Source organism: Arachis ipaensis, chromosome B3 (genome assembly GCF_059453495.1).
Source record: "Arachis ipaensis isolate K30076 ecotype BB chromosome B3, ASM5945349v1, whole genome shotgun sequence".
NCBI lineage: Eukaryota > Viridiplantae > Streptophyta > Magnoliopsida > Fabales > Fabaceae > Arachis > Arachis ipaensis.
Window position 1 is genome coordinate 89,859,840 of NC_142438.1, and position 8,649 is coordinate 89,868,488.

Here is an 8,649-nt window from a genome sequence, read left to right on the forward strand (position 1 = left end):
TAGTTTCCAAATTTGATTACAACATGTAATTTTTTAATGAATATAAAAACCGAAAAACTAAACGAAACCAAACGAAACCAAATCGCAATTTCAATTGGTTTAATTTGGTTTGATTGGTCTCAATAAAAAAATCGAACTAAATTAAACCATATAATTAATATAAAATTAGATCAGATGGTATTTTAGTGAAATTTTATTAATGTTTAAAAAAATGTGGATATTTTAATATCGCAACTGTATCATCAATAAGAATTAAAAAGGATTAAAAGTAACAAATAAATAAAGAAATGTAAAGTGTCGGAGGCAAAATAAATTGCAGAAATTAAAACAAATAAGAAATTAAAGAGAAGATGAAAAAAGAAATATAAACATAAAACAGAAGAACAAATAAAAGTAGAAAAATTTTATTAATAAAAACTGGAAAAAAATAAATTACAAGTGTTTGAATTCAGAGGGATTACTTAAGGTTCCTAATTTTACTCTGTGATACTAAGGGGCTAAGAGCGTTTTGGGTTTCTAAGTGTTTTCCAAAAGAACTGAACTCCCTACAATGTGTTCTTAAAGCTCTATTTTTAGATTAACCTAATGTCAGCTGATAATTACCCTTTGTACACCACTTGCAAAAAATTATTTGAATTATCCCGTAACTGTTCTCGCACTTCTTGTTTGACGTCAATTTCAAAAATCAAATAAATAACTAAATTGTCAAATAACCTAGTTTAATTAAAATAAATATAAATATTATATATGGACACATCACCATGTAACTAATTATTTTTTTTATAATTTTTTTATAAAAATTATATTTTGTCTAACATAATGCCCAAAATTTTTAACTTGAAGTCGTACAGTGTTTGAAAGTGAAAAAATTTTGTTGTTTATAATAATAAAAAGTGTATATACAAATGTATATTTATTTATTTTTTATTATTATATATATTTTTTATTTTATATATATATATATATCTTTTTTTAATTATTATTATTATATATATTTTTACATTGTTTTATTTTATATATATATATATATATAATTTTTTTCTTTTAAAATATATATATATATATAAATAATAACAACACTCATTGACAAGAATGATATTTTAAAACGTCACTTAGAAAGCACACAAGAGTACTCGTATTTTTTTTATTTTTTTTGTTATTTTATTTATTTATTTATTTTTATTGTGACTAAACAAAAAATAAAATATTTGAGTACCCTATCATTAACAATAGAATTCCCGTGATTTTATTTCCGATGTGGACAGCTCCCCGCGTTTCAGGTCGGCTCCCGTCCCAGGTGGTAGCTCTCCTCCAGCGTGGCTTATCCTCTACAAGGGTGCATGTGCTCGACTCTGATTCCACCGTCAGCTGTCTTTTCTTGCGATTCAGTCACGCAAACTCCCTTTTTCAAGGATTTGGTTGATCAGGTAATCATCAAATCGAACCCTAGCACCTGTGCCTTTTTCTCCTAATTTCGTTTTCTCTGCCCTACAAAACATTGTCTACAGCCTCTGTTTCTTAGGACTTTGCTTCTGCGCCATTCATCGCAGGATAGGAATTTTCCGATAGAGTCTCAAATTGAAGATCTCCAATCAATCAATCAGGTATACTCCTCTGGTCCCTTTAGTTCCAAACCTGTTTTCCTCTATATCCTTTTTTTTCCTTCATTGTGTATATCCTTGTGATCAAATTTGGTATCACTTAGATGGTTAATCCATATTTTAGTGTATAGAATTTGTAAATCTGCTAATTTGTAAATTGTCTATCTGCCTTGGTGGGTTCCTGAGTTCATGTTCTTGGTTGCATTCTTTGGAAGTTGCTGTTAATTTGAGTATGGTCTACGAATCGGGTTCATCTTCTTCATTTTATTCTTTAGAATTTGATGTTAATTTGATTATGGTTTCTCCTTTTACTAGCTGTTGAATTGTTTATTGCATGTGGTTTGTGTATTTTATCAATTATTTTGGATTTTATAATGATTATAAAGATAAAATTTCTACTTATGTTTTCTTATATTTATGGATAATGGGTTTGGTTTTGTGAATCATTGTCTAGGTATGGGGTTTGTACCTAATCTACTTCCTCAGTGGTGATGTGATTGGCAGAGTTTCTCCAGCAAAATGAGTTTATAGACTCAGCCTCTCCTATTCGAGTTTTGCATTTCCATTTTCATTCTCATTCAATAATCCCTTTGAATTGTTTGTTATATTGTTTAATTTCATTTTTGTATTTTTTAATAAAAATATTTTATATTTCATCTCTTGCATTGCCATAGAGATGTTTGATAATATTCAAGAAATCCCATAACTTTATATAAATTGAATTTTTGGTTACATGTGGGTTGTTTGAATCATTATCAAGGTATGGGATTTGTACCTAACCTATTTCATGAGTGGTGATGTGATTGACAGAAATTGATTTATAGCTTATTGGTCATTTCTTTATATTTTGATAAAATCTTTGGTTATTCAACTCAATTGCATTTTATTTTTTTATTGTTTATGTAAAAACTATTTTATATTTCACCTGTTCCATAGACATACAGCTGTTTGGCCTGAATTTAAGAGCTTCATTGAGAAAAGAATGAGCATTGTGACACTAAGATGGCATTGATGATTTGATTTTTGACGATTTAGAATTTCACAAATGAAGTCTCGTTGCAAGTATAGTTTCTAAACCAATCACTAATCCTTTCATACAAAAAGTTGTTTGTCACTAAAACAAACCCCTAAAATTTATAAACCGAAGTATTCAAACCTCGGGTTGTCCTCCCTAGGAATTGCAATAAAGTGCCTTGTTATTGGTTATGAGTTATTTTGGGGTTTTGGATAAGAAGCATGAAAAGTAAATGGCAATGAAAATAAACTAACAACTATAAAAGGCTCTTGGTAAGGTGTGAGAACTAGAAGTCCTATCCTAGTTATCCTTCTCAATTGTGATGAGAATTGTTCATTGCTACCACTTAGTTAACCCTTACTAATTAAAGGAAAGTCAAGTGGATGAATTGACTTGAGCCACAAGTCCTAGCCAACTCCCAAGGAAAGACTAGCCTTAGTGCACTCCAAACCAATTAGCAATCCCTCCAATTATCAATCAACAAAGGAACTAGATAACTCAAGTGTCACTAATTACTCTACCTAGGCCAAGAGGAACAAAATCTATACTAAAATCCAACCAAGCATTTCATCAAACACTTGGAAGGCACAAAAGAAAAGTATAGTCAATCACAACAAGAATGAATTCTAACTACAATTGAATGTAAAGAATTAACAACAACAATCAAGGAAATCACAATTATCATGAATTACCTCAAATTGCATTATTGAAAGAAAACCAAGGAACAACAATATATCTAAAACAAAATGAAGAATTACAATTATTAAAGCACACAACTAGAAAGAGGAAGAGGAGAAGATTAAGAATTGGTAAATGAAAAGTGAATCAAAGCATGAGTTAAACCTAGATCTAAGAAGAGAGATTAACCTAAACCTAATCCTAATCCTAGAGAGAAGAGAGAGCTTCTCTCTCTAGAAACTAATTACTTCTAAAACTAAACTAATTGGTAACTAACATATGTTTCCCTCTTCACTCCTTGGGTTAAATAGCATCAGAAATGAGTTGGATTGGGCCCACAAGGCTTTAGAATTCGTTGGCCACGTTTTGCTTTAAGTGAACTAGGTGGCAGCAACGGCGCGTGCGCGTACTTTGCGCGTGCGCGCCACCATACGTGTAGCAACTATGGCAAATCTTATATTGTTTCGAAGCCCCGGATGTTAGCTTTCCAACCCAACTGGAACCGCATCAATTGGACCTCTGTAGCTCAAGTTATGGTCGTTTAAGTGCAAAGAGGTCGGCTTGACAGCTTTCCGGTTCTTTCATTTCTTCATGAGTTCTCCACCTTTTCATGCTTCTTTCTTCATTCCCTTGATCCAATCTTTGCCTTCTAAATCTGAAATCACTTAGCAAACATATCAAGGTATCTAATGGAATCAAGGAGAATTAAATTTAGCTATTTTAAGACCTAAAAAGCATGTTTTCACTCTTAAGCACAATTAAAGGAGAATATACAAAACCATGCTATTTCATTGAATAAATGTGGGTAAAAGGTGATAAAATCCCCTAAATTCAATACAAGATAAACCGTCAAATTGGGGTTTGTCAACCTCCCCACACTTAAACCAAGCATGTCCTCATGCTTAAGCCAAGAGAAAGCAAAGGGCATCAACATTTATTCAATGTAACCTATCTATATGCATCCTATCTACATGAATGCAACTAGATGCAAAATGGTTGTACCTACTTGGTTAAAAATAAATCAATCCTCCAAGTCATTCATGCACAAGTAGGGTCAAGATCATATAACGATTCATGAATCCTACCAATTCAAATATAAAAATTGAAGTTCAAATAGACTTGCAAGAAGAACGCTCGTGAAAGCCGGGAATCAAGGAATTGAGCATCGAACCCTCACCGGAAGTGTTTGCACTCTAGTCGCTCGGTGTTTGGGGTTGATTCTCTCAATTCTCCCCTAATCATGCTTTCCATGATTTGTTTTTCTTCTAACAATCAACAATTATTCAATGCATGCATACATGTATCATGAGGTCTTTTCTTTAGGTTGTAATGGGGCTAGGGTCAAGGTAGGATCATATATGGCTAGTGGACTTAAGGATTTGAATCTTTGATTAACTTAAACTTTCCCACCTAACCTATATAATGACCTATACAATTAAGTACTAATCTAACTACCCATTCCTCACTTTGTCACATACTCATGCATTTTCTTTTCATTTCACAACACTTATGCATTGATTCTTATTGAGCTTCATTTTGGGGCATTTTGTCCCCTTTATTGTTCTTCTTTTTTTTTTTTTCTTTCTTTTTCTATATACATTTTTTCTTTTCTTTTCTTTTTTTTCTTTTTCACTTTTATTTCTTTTTCTTTTCATTTTTTCTTTTTTCTTTCAAACTATACACAAGAACATCAATGCATAAGGTCTATACATTTAATCAATACATGAGTATGTACCAATTCCCCAATATAAAAATACAAAACACAAACACCCTTTTATCCCAACCAATGTCCCAAAGTTTTCCCACTCTTGGATGACACTCACACTCACTAGCCTAAGCCAATCAAAGATCCAAATAAAGGACATTCATTGTTTTCCGCTTTAAGGCTTGTAATGTGCTAAAATAAGAACAAGTGGGTTAAGCGTAGGCTCAAAATTGGCTAACAAAGGAGAGTAAAAGGTAAGGCTATTTGGATAAGTGAGCTAATGAAATGATGGCCTCAATCATATAAATGCATGAATACAAGGAATAATGGGACATATAGATTCAAACAAATCAAAGATTACAATCATAGAAAGAGAACAATTACACGCAAGAAGGAAAATAAGTGGTTATAAGATGTAACCACACCATTAGGCTCAAATCTCACAAGCTTGTGTTCTTAGCTCAAAACCATGTTCCAAAATAAATTATTTCAAGCAAGTTCAACAAAAATTTTCAAATTGGTAGGGTGCCCTAAAAATAATTTTCTTGGAAAAGAAATCATCACCATAACCAAGTAGTCCTAATATGAAAGAAGTGGTAAGAATATGTACAAATTCTAACTAACATGCAACCTATCATGCAATGCAATAGCTACTCTAACAAAGAAAGATAGAAAAATTTGGTGTTGAAAAGGAAATTGTTACCCATGGAGATCGGTCGAATGACCTCCCCACACTTGAAGATTGCACCGCCCTCGGTGCATGCAAAGGAGAGCAAGGTGGATGGGTTGCTACAATTGATGAGCTTCTTCGAAAGGTTGTGCGGATGACTTGTTCGTTGCCCCATTTAAAAGCTTTTCCGTTTCCTCCTTTCTTGGTGGCCAGCCTAAAAGGAGAGAAAAAGAAAGAAAATTAAGCCTACAACAAAGATATCAAAGTAAATAGAACGTAGGCGGGGGCTAATGCCAAATAAGAGTATGATTCTCTACTACATGGTAGCTACAACATGTGAGTGAGAAATCAATATAAACAAAAGGCATATCAACTGATACTTGATGCAAGAGTAAAGTTAAAGCATGGAGAGTATATTGAGCATCAAGATCAAATAAGAATTGACACAAACAAGATTAGTGATACGCATGAAAGCATTTGATTCTATCCTAACTCAATGATGAAGCGGTACAAGAAAAAAAACAAAGGGTAATGAATTAGGAAGGACTAAAGCACGAATCTTGTGTGTTGACAAATATTACAATTAATGTAACAAGTCATGAAGCACCAAAACAAATGCAAGAAATTCTCAACAATTGAGTGAGAGAATTCAACACCATTATTAAAATGAGAAATTTAGAAAAGAAAATGAGAACAAATAAAATTAAAATGCAAAGAATAAAAGTATGCAAATGTAATAGACAAAAGAAATGGAAGAAGAGAAAAAAATATTTTTTTTTTATATATTTTTAATTTTTTTTAGTATTTTATTTATTTATTTATTTATTATATTATATTATTTTTTTTTATTATTAATTTTTTTTTTTACTTACATTAAAAGAGAAAAGAAAAAAAAAATCTTTCAAGAGAGGAAGAAGAAAAAAAATGAGAAAGAAAGAAGAAGAGAAGAGGAAAGAAGGAGAAAGGAGGGAGGAGAAAAGCAGGGTGCAAATCCGCGCGCGCGCGCACAGCGCGCTTACGCGTGGATGCAGCAGGGACAATCCGCGCGTGCGCGCACAGCGCGCTTACGCGTGGATGAGCTTGTGCTCCCAGCACAATGCTGGCACAACGCGCGCACAACTCTCTGGTTTTTGTACCAGAAGTTGCGGAAGTGCAATGTGCGCGCGCGCGCACAGCGTGCTAACGCGCCGATGGCCTTTTTTTTTTTTTTTTGCCCAAAAAGCAGAAAAATGCCCAAGAGCTCCCTATAATGTCCAAAACTCTTCTTTATTCAATCAAATATCAAACAATTCACAAAAATGCAATTTGATTTTAGGATTTATTCATCTACTACTAATGAATACAACATATTAACAACCAATCTTTACAAACAAATCAATATGAAATGAAAATCTACCTACAATGGCAACTCAAATCACTTATTAAACAAAACTAAAAGAGGAAGGAAAGAGTTTACCATGGTGGGGTGTCTCCCACCTAGCACTTTTAGTTTAAGTCCTTAAGTTGGACATTTTGAGGGGCTTATTGTCATGGTGGCTTATGTTTGTACTCATCCTTGAATCTCCAAGGATCCTTGCTTCTCAATTGGTTGACAGAATTTCCAACCATTTTCGTCAAGCTTGGGCAAAGTTCTACCCAAGATATGAGTCCCCATAGTTGGTCTTCACATAGCGAACCGGGATCCCATATCTTGTCTTCACACCCATCCGTTAGTTGAGTTTCATGGTTTTGTCGGATGAGCGGTTGACATAAAGGTGATTGGCACATAGAATTCTCTTTACTCCACCAATGCTTCCTCCTAGATCCATATAAAGTAATTCTTGTCCCAACATCATCCCTATACCTTGAAGCTTTGACCTTAATGAGCCTAATTCCTAACGTGCAACCACTACACAACTCATTCTTGCTTTTAATTCCACAAAGAGCTCTAAGTTGTCCATCCGTTTCAATCAAACCATATTCAAGCGAGAAAGTGAAGCTTATGGATAAGAATTTTACCCACTTGAATGTTGCGTTGGATGATGTCTCGGGAAGGGAGGCTTCCCCACACTTAGACAATGCAAGGTCTACTTCCTTGTGCTCTTCTTTGTGTATTTCCACCTCTTTACGGGCTTCCTTGATTTCAACCTTTCCCTTTTTGTTACGTGGCTTGGTGTTATCTTCAAGAACTTTATCTTGTTTAATGAGAGGCGATTCAATTTTGGATAGAAATTCATTGATGAACGAGGTCATCTCTTGATCAACCTCTTCATATTCTTCAATTTCAATATACACCATGCCCTTCTCATCTTCCTTGGGAGGTTGTGCATACTCTTCTATAATTTCAACTCCATGTCCAACGGGTGAGGATTCCATTGTAGAGAGCAATTCATCTATGATTGAATCCATTTCTTGATAAACTTCTTCCAAGTCTCCAACGATGATATGCCTTGGGGGTTGCGCACCTTCTTCAACTTCAATATCAAGCTCCTTGGAAGAGTGCTCCATGAGACTACATTCCCTTGGACTTTCAACATCTCCTAAATCTTCAACCACCTCTTCCTTTTCTTCAATGATCATAGGCTCCTCCAATTGTTCCAACACAAAATTTGACTCCTCCTTCTCCACCAAATTTTCCAATTTCTCCTTCATACTTTGCTCTTCTTTTGACTTTTCCCATGTGGTCACGGGAGTACCTTGAGTATTCAAGCATTGGTGGGCTAAAGTGTGCACCACCTTGGTCAAATTGGTCACAAACTCAAGTGTATCCCGCTTCATGGCTTCTTGTCCTTGGAGTAACAAAGTGAGAGGATCGTCTATTGGGGCTTGGGGTGAATAGGAAGGTTCATTATTTTGGAGAGAGGGTTCATAGTAGGAACACTACAAGAAAACACGTCTATTGCCACGCTTTTAAAGTGTGGCGAAAAGCTGAAAAAAGCGTGGCGATAGCTTTTCGCCACGCTTTTTAAGCTACCGCCACGCTTTTGAAAGGGTGACCTAT